General features: G+C 38.9%; 1 long non-coding RNA gene across 2 annotated transcripts; it reads right to left on the bottom strand.

The window, feature by feature from the left end:
• Positions 1 to 785: 785 nt before the first annotated feature.
• LOC137195827 (uncharacterized) lies at positions 786 to 11,454 on the bottom strand. Of its 2 annotated transcripts, XR_010931169.1 has the most exons (5): positions 10,838 to 11,454; positions 9,796 to 10,601; positions 7,523 to 7,563; positions 2,114 to 2,264; positions 786 to 1,757 (listed from the first exon to the last, which is right to left on the bottom strand). It is a non-coding gene; the product is annotated as an uncharacterized lncRNA (long non-coding RNA). The 2 variants fall into 2 exon arrangements; XR_010931168.1 differs by lacking the exon at positions 10,838 to 11,454 and having other exon boundaries at positions 9,796 to 10,651.
• Between the last annotated feature and the right edge of the window lie 1,372 nt (positions 11,455 to 12,826).

The raw sequence follows: 12,826 nt of genomic DNA, 5'->3' as shown, positions 1-12,826 counted from the left end.
ATTACAGTACCAGTCAAAAGTTTGGACATGCCTTGAGATGTGTCCAAACTTTTGATTGGTACAGTACATTTTGCAGTGTACCATAATGTCATTTTGTATACTTTTATTTGTAATTAGTATTGCTACTTTCATTTTTTAATTCACTGGTTCAAGCCTCTTGAATGTTTCCTGCTTTTCTCTGTGTGTAAATTGAATATTTTTTTGGTTTTGGCCTGACATCTCTTTGGCCTGTAGGTAACCTGTGATGGGTATTTTTTTCACTATTTTCCCAGGCTTTATAGGCTAAAAGATTAATTATTTAATCAAAAATATACTATACTGAAACAAATACTGGAATGAATCCTAAATAATGAAAATATGGTGTTACAACTAAATGTGCCAACAGTTGTTGAGTATTTTCAATTTTCTTCACAGCATTCTGAACTTAAAGCTCACTTAAAGCCAAATGTTGGCCCATGTAGCTGTTACTTAGATATTATCAAATAAATTGATTCAGTTATTTATGAGTTAAAACACTACAGTACTACATTCTGAAATAACATCTCTTCACATGAGATAATTATTAACCCGTTATCACACTAAGCATCAGCTCTGCAGGGAGGCCGATGAACTTCTGCCATGGAGAAACATTTAACATCTCATAGTCTGTGTGTGAGGTCAAACTGTCTGCTAAGTAACACACCATGCAATATGCAGAGACTATTGAGATGTATGCACACACATGAAGAGATGGGAGAGTGAGAAAGATCCCTCCTCTGGCTATAAGGTATGACAGGAGAGTGGTCTACATTTCAGCATATATTTTACATATCATTTTATTGTCAGTATTTTCCCACCGCAGACTGAGCTCTTCTGAAGTGTTTATCTTTGCTCTGATTCCAAAAATACAAAACAAGAGTGTGGGATTGGAAAGGACAAAGGAGGGGCGTGGGGGCATTATATCAGAGACACTCAAAGAAACTCACTTATAAGCTCTTGCTTAATTCATTCAGCAGGCCTGAAGAACAGTATTATACACTCCATTCATAATTCAAGTCCTCTCCATTATCAAAGTGCCCAGAGAAATAAGATTAACCCAGCCAGAAATAACTCACTGTGGCGTGATTTTTTTTTTTTTTCTACAAAGCACTTAGCTGGTCAGGTGCAGGTCTGCACAGAAACCCAGATTACAGTATATGAAGATATAATCAACATACAGTCTGCTGAACATAATAATCCTCTCCAAGAAAATGTAGCTGCAGTATAGCAAGATGGAGGAAAGAGGGAGAAAGCAAAAGAAAAAAGTACTGAATTGTGAGGAGGAATTAGTTAAAGAACAGAAGAAGGAGAGAGAGGGGTCACAGCAAGAAAGAGAAGATGAAAGAACAAGATTAAGGAAAAAAAAGGGACACATGATAGCACAACAAAATAAGGAACGAGAGGAAAAACTGAGGGAAGAAATGAAAGGGACACAAAGGAAGTTGGAAGAAAGAAAGAATGGATGGAAGGAACAAGGGGGAAGGAGAGAAATGGATAAAAAAGAAAGGAGAGCTAGAGAGAAATGACATGTATAGAGAAGGAAGGAAAAGAAAAGACCAAAGAAAGAAAGAAAGAATCCCCGACGGCCGACATGTCTGCCATTTTATTTCCGAGTTGATCCTGTCAAGGTGAGTGCGTCCCTGCCGGCCCGGACACTGTGACACTAAACCGCTGTGACAGCAGGAGCGCCCGGAGGACCCACAGCCAGAGGACAGGAGATACGGGAAGGCTTCACCATCCTGCACAAGGGGGACATCATCCAATCCAAAGTCAAGTCCTCTTAATTATCTCTTCAATCCACATGTGTCTCATGTTGAATTTGTGCACAAGAAAAACTGAAATATCAGATATTGTGGTATGGCTTTAACACAAATCATGCACGAAAAGAGTGCTGCTTCTTTTGGTTTGTTTACAAAAATGTTGCTGCCACCCATTGTTACATGTGTCTGCTCCACCACAAAGACCAAGACTGTATGTGTGGGCAGAAGAAACAATATTATTTTGTATAACTTACATACTGTAAATGCAATATCAGGTGGGAGGAAGCTATAATTGGTGATTGAAATAGAGTTACAGAAGGTTTACAAGCACTTACTTGATTACATAACCTCGTTGGGTCCTCTTCAGAATATAAATAGTACAGTAGGCCATGGAAACATATGAGTGTGTTTTCTTCTTTCTTGTTAAACCGAGATGAATCATCAACATTTTTTTCCAATCATACTGCTAACAAAGGTCAGAGTTTGCTAAAAAAAAAAAAAAAAAAAAACAAGTAAAATGAGTGTGTACATTCTGCGTTTGTGATAGCCTTGAGGGTGAAAAACATGTAAACAAGGTAGTGAAAAGCAGTTCGGTGTTGACATGCTCCGTCACCCCAGGTACCGCGTACGGAGTGAGGGCACACAAGAAAATAACAATGGCAACACCAGTGTCAATGAACTGTCTTCCCTTCTCTCCCTCCACGGGGCTGCGCCTTTGAAGACAGACATGAAAACCGAGCCAGGCCACAATGGGGCCCCTGAAGGAGGTCCCCTAGCAGATGCAGCCACCCGCCCTCCCCCACCGTCTGCTCCCACCGGTCCCAGGCCCCGAAGACAGCCCCGAGGCTAATCGACCAGGAACACAATAAAAGAAGCAGCAGAGGCAGCCAGCGCTGAGTGCGTATGTCTGTGTGTGTACAGATCAAGGAGGAAGAGAGCATAACAAAACGATATTTATCAAGCCACTCTAAATACGTGTAATCATCTAGGATCAGCTTGGCCTTTTACACACCTGATGAGATGTGTGTTTACATAATGCTGGATACTGAGAAAAGATTTGGAACTCTTGTTGAGAGATGTTTGACGCAGTCAGTATTCTTTGGTTGACAGCATAATACCTGCTGTATCCCATCAGATCAGGAAGAAGAACAAAGCTGGTGTGATATGGTTGAATAACAGGTCAGGTTATATTGCCTTGGGGGTGATTCTAGCTCATTTGCATACTTGCAAGCATTACCGCTTGGGATTTAGTAGCTGATAATGTTCTCTATAACCAAAACTTAAGTCAAATAAACCTATATAAAATTTTATTCTATCCTTTATTGATGCCAAATGATATCAATGACAGCTTTAAATTACTTTATTACAAAGCGTAACTGTGAATTTTTGAGGTTGCTACTGATCTTCATATTTTTGTGTTCCTTGTGCATCTCTGCAGTGAGGTTTTCTGGATCAGAAGAAGGTAACTTATTGAGATTTTGCAGAAAAACATTACTCTTAACTCTACTGGGTTTACCTTAAGCTAGTTATTTAAACTGTGACAACAACTTTACAGATCATGTCATCATGGCACGAGTTAGAAGCACACACCATTCCTTCAGCCATCCAATAATTCCAGAAATCAGAGAGTGAAAATATGATTTTAGAGGATATCAACTGCAGCCGGTTTCTACTTATTCGGTTAGATATTCAGTGCACTGCGGTACTATTCATGATAGTATATCCACAATCTCTAAACGATATGTTTGGCTCTCTGCAGTGGTAGAATGCAATTAAGTTAATTTACTCAAGGACTTTACTTAAAGTCTCCTCCCACTTAAAAATTTATTTTGCTTATTTTACTTCACTTGGATGTTCGAGCTTCACTGTGCAGAATGATGTATGTGTGATGAGTTTGACACCAGAAAGTTGTTTTCACATTCGTCTGCTGAAGGAGGAACGTTTCTCTGTGCTCACCTTAAATCTGAGTTTAAGGCGTTGAACTAAAAGCAGGATTTGTGACATCACAACTGTTTTGGAAGCAATCGTGGTCCAGTGTGTAACTTACAGAAGTGTGACATGGAAATTTGAAGCCTCCAGTGCACTTACACTGAGAATGGACTTTTTTTTGTCAAATAGGAAACATTTTGTGTCTTGTAGTTAAAAAATATTTGCACATTTATAGATTTTTCAATGAGGGAGAAGGAGGAGATCCCACGCAGAGTATTTTTATATATTATAAAACATGTCTGGAGGTGATCTTTAAACAGTTTTGACGTACTTGTGCTTTTTAACCAAAATGTATGATCATTTTCATTTAGGAAGTCATCAATAGTATATGTATAGCAGTTTAAATGAGATTTCCCTTGACTAGCAACATAGAAGGACTGCTTACACACCTATGTGTCAGTAACTTTTCATACCTAAAAGTTAATTTTGCTTGTACTCGAATAAGATTTGGAATGCAGGAGTTTTACTTGTGAGAGTATTTTTACATAGTGTTTGTGTTACTTGTACATTGTCCACCATCGGTAACAGTCTATAAAAAAAAAATCACTATGCGTTGCAGTGACCCACTGAGCATGCAGAAGTTTATCTTCTCATTGCACAATAATACATTGATCTGAGAGTCTATTGTCCTTGAAAGTCCTTCAAGAAAAGCATGGGAGGGAAGGTTATACAAAGTATTGGGAATATTCCAACTGTTCTATAAAAAGCAGTGTTGAAAAGGAGAGTGATTCTCTTTATTTAGTAATGAGGGAGCCACGGTTCAGTAACGCACATACACACAGCTGAACGACACACAGAGACCCAACCACCACCAACAGCAATCCTCCCCATAGCTCTCACATTGCATCAAGTCACAGAGTGACGGCTACATTGTCCAAGGCAAGGGGGAAAAGAGTGGTGAAACATGTTTCTCTCAGAGAGCTCCTCAGTCAGTCGGGGAACCAGCTCACCACAGCCAGGCAGAGAGCATCTACAGAAATGTATTTCTGAGGTGCCCCGATTGGTTGAGTGCACTCCACGAAAACAGGGTTCTTCAGAAGTTCTTTGTGAACTGAATGATTTACAGAATCATTAATATTTGAACAATCATTTGAACTTTTAAACGTTTCCGCATTGCTTTTTCAAAGGCCATCAGTGCTTGTGCACACACATAAATAACAAAATACTTAACTGTGTGGTTCCCCACGGCCATGAAGTAAATAATCGACTGATCACGTTGTTTAAAGCAGCAAGTTCAAAATTCTAAGGCTCATTTGATATATTTTCATATATTTATTTTTGTATTCTACAATTACTCTCTACAAATATTTTCACCTATTTGAATTCAATTAAATTTGAAACAGTTTCATTTATTTTGCAGTTAAGAATACATTTAAATTTTAGTTGCATTCAAGATCTTCAGATGACTGAGAACACTGTAAGACTTTCTTAAGAAGTCAGTTACTTTAAGTGAGTGAGTTACTATGATGAGCATGAATATTTAATTTTTAGTTATCTAAAATGCCATACAGCCAAAAGTATTTGCATACATGCTCATGAACAATGAGATTTATTTTTGTGTACACAGAAGAATTGCATTTGATAGCTGAATGATACAATAACAATAAATATGCTGTTCGAGTATATAAAACTTTCATTGTTGAATACAATGAACATTAATAAATAAGCAGGTTATTTGATCACGTTCAGGTCTGGACCACATCAACTTCCAGTTCTATCTCACACAAGCTCCGTCCTCTACTGGACTCTATGGGTCTTCCAATCATACGCACACAATCGCCCACTGAAATTTGCATGTACGTAGCTGGCCAATCAGGACGCGCCTATCAGTGTCAGCACACTATATGAGCAGCATCTCAGTGCTGCTCAGCTGAACAACTGTTCATGTACTAATCAACAGAGATTTCTGCACACACAGTGCCTCCAATTCTTACATTACTGCCTTTATTATACATCTGCAGAGTTCTCACAAGCTCCTCCTTGTCCTTCGATTGACCAAAGTGTTTCTGTTTAAGGATCTCATGTACTTTGCAGATGGACTTATGTCTGTATGGAGCATAAGCAATAATGTATTGGCTTTTAAACATAAACCAGGCAAAGGCTGTGCAGCAAAAATACATGCTGCTAAAATCTCCCAACATATATGTCTATTAATTACAGTTAAGTCCATAGTTTTGCTTTATGTTCTTACTTTTTCCTTGCACAAGGTTTGAGCATATGTGCAAAACTATGAATAAAGGAGGATAGATCATTGTTATGTAATACTGAGAAGTATTTAACTGACCCATGTCACATTTAATTTCAAATTATAAAACAATACATAATTGATTACATAAAACAAATACATCAAAAAAGTAATTATCTACAGAGAGCATAATTTTTATAGCTTCTGTGGACTTTGCAATTGACGTTATTATAACGTATCACCCTTCAGTTACTATCAGATAATTTATAGACCCAAACAAACAGGATCGTAGCTACCACTGAGGTCATGTCCTCAGTAATATTTCTGGGAATTATTTTAGACCTTAAAATTTGATACTTTTTAAGCCAAAAGTAAATAAACTAAAATATTAAGGATTTTGCATTTTGTGTAGAGGAGGCCACCACATAAGGGCAATACAATTTACAGAAAATATAACTGAAAATATTTTTTTTGATTTATTTTTCAATACTCTCTCTTTCTCTAGTCTCATGTGGGTGGGGTTCTGCTTGTGAAATCTGGACTCAAGACCTCAGTATTTCTAAAACACAAGTATGTGTCCCAAGTACAATATACTGGTGCTACTTTACAACTGCAACGCTTACATTACCTTAGTCAACCAGCTTAGCACATGAACTACAAAATTTCATCACCTCACATTTTCAGTCAGAAGCAATATATCTACAAAAAATTCTGCAACACAGAACACTGAGTTAATTTGGTACTTCTGCCAGCCTTTTCTTTTCTGATGTAAATGTTTTATATCTATCAATATATCATTACATTCTGAATTGGAGCTATATGTTTGGTTGCCATATAAGGAACTAAAACATTCTAACAGTCACTTGAGTTGGTGTGCGATGGGTGTTTTACAAGTAAATAAATGACGCAACATTATGAGCTTACCAAGAGAATGGCAATTTTGACCAACATATGGTTATAACTGAAATGACAAACTACTGTATAATTTCCTATCTTTTGGCATAACACACATTTGTATTTTGTATACACTAAACTGTTTCTGGCTTTAAGTGGGATGGAGATTAAGCAAGAACAACTTTTGTTCAGCACAGTTTCATAAGTCATGTATCAAAGTTTGAAGATGATACCATTAACGCCCTGGGAGGAGATAGCGTTTGTTCGGGGTCCAAAATTGGCATAAAGTTGTACTTTGATAGGCTTATTGCGGACTTCCTGTTGGATTTAGGTCAGGGGTGTCAACGTATGATTTGTAGGTCTTGATGAGACGAATAATTGAGTTTTGGTTCGATCTCTCTACGACATTCCTACGGGCCGTGGCGGCCATATTAGTGACATAGGTGGCGCTATAGAGCACATTTTGGCACTTTTGGGGTTAATTTTTACATTTTAACAAATTTTTCACCAGATCTGATGTGCGTGCCGAATTTGGTGAGTTTTTAAGCATGTTTAGAGGGTCAAATTTAGGGTTGAAGTGGCGTATTAATAAAGAAAGAATAAGAAAGAAACAAACACACGAAATACAATAGGGTCTTCGCCCCTTTGGGGCTCAGGCCCTAAATATTCTACTTACAACAGAGAAGGACGTTGTCTGTTAAGATGCTCGTCCTCGATCTGTGAGCAGAAGTCAGATATCACGATGTTAAAAGACTTGATTTCCTTCCTCTTTCTCATTATCATGAATACTTCCTCTGTCATGGTGAAACATCAAATCTCAACGGTGTGAGGATAAAAATTTTCTGCAGGGTAAGACATGTTTGTCTTGCTCAACCCTGTGTCATCAAAATTATGCAAGTTTTGGGCCCATTCACTTTAATTTCAATAAATAAATGGAAAACCTTTGATGAGTTTGTGTGTAAAAGAAATTAACTTCCTAATTTTCATCAAGTCTATTTTTAGAAAAATAAAGACTTTTAACCCACATGACCTGGTCAAAATTTGAGTGAAATGTGTACTGTCAGGTGTGTAGAGACAATAAGTAACTGCAGCTGGACACAGAAAAATACTTATATATTTGAATGGAGAGTGAGAGCAAACCCACACTTTTTCGAACATTTACTGTTTCCACATAGTTTTAGATACAAACTTCATTTGAACTTTAAATGAGTCACGAGACTTTGACCTACAAATCTTGAAATTACATGTGTTTTCTATCCTTTACTGTTTGAGGCATGGCGCAATCGAAGGGCTTCTGTCACAAGCATGTAGATGTTTTCAGACCTGGGCTGAAAGGTCTGACTTTACCCACCCCCCCGCCTTTCTGCCCTCCTTCTCCCTCTCAGTTGGAGAGCAGGATTTTAAAGTACTCTTCTTGTGGAAATATCTTCATAAAACCCATGACAAATCTCACATTAAAAATCACATTTCAGTAGATAATTTCTTATCGAATCAATTGATACAGGTATGAAAGTGGTCAGACTCATAGTTTAGACATCAGAAGCCTTTGTTTGGCACAAAGTCCATGCTCGGAGATTGCCTCCCCATTGGTTTACATTGTAAGGTGTGATGTGGCACTACAACTTTCAGGGCTTATAAAATCCAAACCGTTCCAGTTATTACAAAGTTTTTAACAACTTTTGTTCAGCACAGTTTCATAAGTCATGTATGAAAGTTTGAAGACCATGGGAGGAGATAGCGTTTGTTCAGGGTTCAAAATAAGCGCAAAGTTGTATTTTGATGGGCTTATTGCGGACTTCCTGTTGGATTTAGGTCAGGGGTGTCGGCATATGATTTGTAGGTCTTGATGAGATGAATAATTGACTTTTGGTTCGATCTCTCTACAACATTCCTATGGGCCGTGGCGGCCATATTAGTGACATAGGTGGCGCTATAGAGCACATTTTGGCACTTTGGGGGTTAATTTTTACATTTTATCAAATTTTTCACCAGACCTGATGTGCGTGCCAAATTTTGTGAGTTTTTGAGCATGTTTATGGGGTCAAATTTAGGGTTTAAGTGGCGAAATAATAAGAAGGAAACACACGAAATACAAGAGGGTCTTCGCCCCTTTGGGGCTCAGGCCCTAAAAATGGGCACAAGACTGGAGACGATAGAATATTTGTCATACCATTGGTATTACATGCTGATGTGAAGCCATACGTGGATCATGATTCACATATGGCTGCAGTGATTATGTTCCATAAGCAGCAGCAAGCCGACATTTATTGCCAATTTGACAAATTATTTTATTGTTGTAGCAAAGCTAGCTAAAAATGAAAAGGAGTCATTTTAAACATGAGGCATAGGTTTAAAATACTTTGGACTGACCGCTAATCGGCAATAGTGAAGCCTCTTGGATGAAGGGGGAAACACCTTCAAATCTACTATCTATTCATTTTGTAATGCAAACCAAGGCAAGGGGCAAACATAGTTTTCTCTCATTAAGTGGTTCTACAAACAATTTCAAATAAATAACAAACTGTTTCATTGTGTTTCAACACTAGTCGTATAGAAAAAGAAATTAAAGCTGCAGGCAGCGTTGAACGGGCCCTCGCGCCTTTGAGCACGTCAGGCCGCGGTGCAGTCGAAGGGCTTCTGTCACGGGCATGTAGATGTCTTCAGACCCGGGCTGTTTTCAGACAGTGCAAGAAGGAGATAAACATAACTTCCTTTGTCCACTATTTTGCCTGCTGCTGGGGCTGCTTTGCTGCAATTTCGTAGGGGGCGCTTTTCAGCCAGGTGCATCACTGATAAAATATTGTCATGTAGACGTGTTCAGGCCGGGACTCTTATCAAACATGTAAAGTTTAGTGCAGACTGGTGCATGTACAATAAAGTTATAGCAACTTCCTCTGTCATGGTGAAACATCAAGTCTCAACGGTAACAGAGATGAAAACACGTCTTACCTCGATGTCGGTGTGACCAAGTAGGAAGAGCCAAGCTCAAGCAGGCTGTTTTTGTAAGCTTGCATGATGACACGTCATCAGGCCATCACGACGCCCAGTAATGGAGCCACCAGTAGCACCAATCACGTCCATAAAATGGCGTTTTCTGTGACTTTCTGGAAGCTGACGAATCACAAAGTTTGTCTCCATGGCTCTGGACATCTGCTTGATTACACTTCATGTCTGTCGTATGTTTAAATGTACGGTGCCACGAGTACTTGCTGGACAAAGACGTGTAACTTTAGTTGTCTGTTATCTAACATTGCATGAAGGAGTTAAATATCATTTCCTGTGTCCACTATGTGGTGCTAGAAAACACCCATTAAATAAACATCATGTCGCTGTGTATCAACTGTAGAGCACACCTTGAAAATTTCATGTGAATCGGATGATGTTTGTCATATAAGGCTGACTTGCCCACAACTGTGTCATCACAATTGTGCACTTTTAACCCACATGACCTGGTCAAAGTTTGATTGAAATGTGTACTGTCACAGGGCTCTACAGTGCGAGTATTTCACTGGCATTTGTACCTAAAAATAGATATGTGCGAAGTGGAAAAATAATTTACTCGCACACTGTGCGTCGGCAAATTACAACCATAAGACTATATGAAATGCTAGAGGGATTTAAAGTTGAAACGACGGATACAGAAAGTGGCGACGCTAATAAGGCTAACAGAGCGTTAGCTGCAGCATGACCGGAAGGAAGCATAACCAGTTAGCCTCCGCTCGGCTCTCAGCTAGCTCCGGCTCTCTGTTTGGATCCTACCGGACCGCCGAGCCCCGGTTTGTTGATCTGGTTAAAGTGGGAAGAACCGGGGGGTCTGTCGGTCAGTTAAGTGAAATGAAGCCTGCGGAAGAAACACCGGGACCATCATGGTGAAACAGTCCATGGAGGAGTTGCTGTGTTTGGCTGCACAGATAGGAAATCCGTCGGCTGACAGGATGTACCACTCTGTTTGAAAAAACAGCCCCGGCTCTCTGTTTGGATCCAACCGGACCACCGAGCCCTGGTTTGTTATTCAGGTTAAAGTGGGAAGAACCAGGGGGTCTGTCGGTCAGTTAAGTGAAATGAAGCCTGCGGAAGAAACACCGGGACCATCATGGTGAAACAGTCCATGGAGGAGTTGCTGTGTTTGGTTGCACAGATAGTAAATCCGTCGGCTGACAGGATGTATCACTCTGTTTGAAAATACCTTTTCTTCTCATCTTTTTGGTTTATAACAGCGGTTGGCAACCAGCATATTAGTTACATTATAGTCACCCTACGCTTCGTACTGTGGACCAAAAATTAAATCCTACACATTAATCTTGTCCGTATAATAAACTCAAAAAGACGAAAACACTGCTGCTCCACTCACTTGGCATGTTCATTAAAGTTATAATGCTGAGCCCAAAAACTCTAGTCTTCCTGAGTTCTTCCCTCATATATTGTCTTTCTTGACCATTAGTGCAATATATGATTGCAGGTGTAATAGTGTCCTCAGCCAAGTGGGAAAAATATGTGCTATATCACCATAACCAATCAGCAAAAATGAGAGTCAAAAACTAATCATGTTAAATATACCTGATCTCAATATTGAGGAAAAATAATCGTGATTATGATTTTTGCCACAATCATGCATCCCTGAGGACAACATAAATTTTGATTTATATACACACACACGCACACACAAACAGTTTAAATATGTATGTAATGAATTGTTTTCTTTAATAAACTGTTACTTGAACACTTTTCATTGTGCTCCTGAATTTCTATGTGTGCTCCAAAATTTTTCATTTGTGAGCACATGTGCTCCTTCAGAAAAAATTAAGCATTGAACACTGCTTTCAGATGTGTAGAAACAATAAATAACTGCAGCTGGACACAGAAAAATACTTATATATTTGAAGGGAGAGTGTGAGCGAACCGCTAGGTGCTCAGGCCTTAATAGAGGAAAACCTGCAGTACAGAGCTACAAAATTTAGTTATGATTTTATTTTTCTACTGCACTTTATCACTTAACAGTCACCCTCACTCCACTTTTCCCTTCCCCTCATAGGTCATCCCCACCACCGATTATACATATAAGACCTACAATTATTGTAAAATAAATTATATTGACCCCAAACTTCATACAAAGTTTGTATAAATGTACTGTATGTATATAGACCTTTCTGCTGTATCCTTCAAAAATGATCTGCATTTAACCGTGACACCCATCCCCCCACTTTCTTCCCTCCTTCTCCCTCTCAGCTGGAGAGAAGGATTTCAGAGTACTCTTCTTGTGAAATATCCTCAGAAATCCCATGACTATGGCCAAATCTTACATTAAAAATCATATTTAAGTAGGAATTTTCGTCGCAAATCCATTGATACAGGTTTGAAAGTGGTGTGACTTATAGTTTAGACGTCAGACGCCCCAGTTTGTCCATGCCCAGAGATTGCCTCCCCATTGGTTTACATTGTAAGGTGCGATGTGGCACTCCTACTTTCGGGGCTTACAAAATCTAAACCATTCGAGTTATTACAAAGTTTTTAATAACTTTTGTTCAGCACAGTGTGATAAGTCATGTATCAAAGTTTGAAGCCGATACCATTAACGCCCTAGGAGGAGATAGCGTTTATTCAAGGTCCAAAATTGGCACAAAGTCATACTTTCATGGGTGAATCGTGGACTTCCTGTTGGATTTAGGTCAGGGGTGTCAGCGTATGATTTGTAGGTCTTGATGAGACAAATAATTGAGTTTTGGTTCGATCTCTCTACGACATTCCTACGGGCCGTGGCAGCCAATTTAGTGACATAGGTGGCGCTATAGAGCACATTTTGGCACTCTGGGGGATAATTTTTACATTTTATCAAATTAAATTTGGTGAGTTTTTGAGCATGTTTAGGGGGTCAAATTTAGGGTTGAAGTGGCGGATTAATAAAGAAAGAAGAAAGAAAGAAAGAAAGAGAAAGAAAGAAAGAAAGAAAGAAAGAAAGAAAGAAAGAAAGAAAGAAAGAAAG

Source organism: Thunnus thynnus, chromosome 13, assembly GCF_963924715.1.
Source record: "Thunnus thynnus chromosome 13, fThuThy2.1, whole genome shotgun sequence".
NCBI lineage: Eukaryota > Metazoa > Chordata > Actinopteri > Scombriformes > Scombridae > Thunnus > Thunnus thynnus.
The sequence above is the reverse complement of the archived record's forward strand: the minus strand, read 5'-3'. Positions and strand labels throughout refer to the sequence as shown.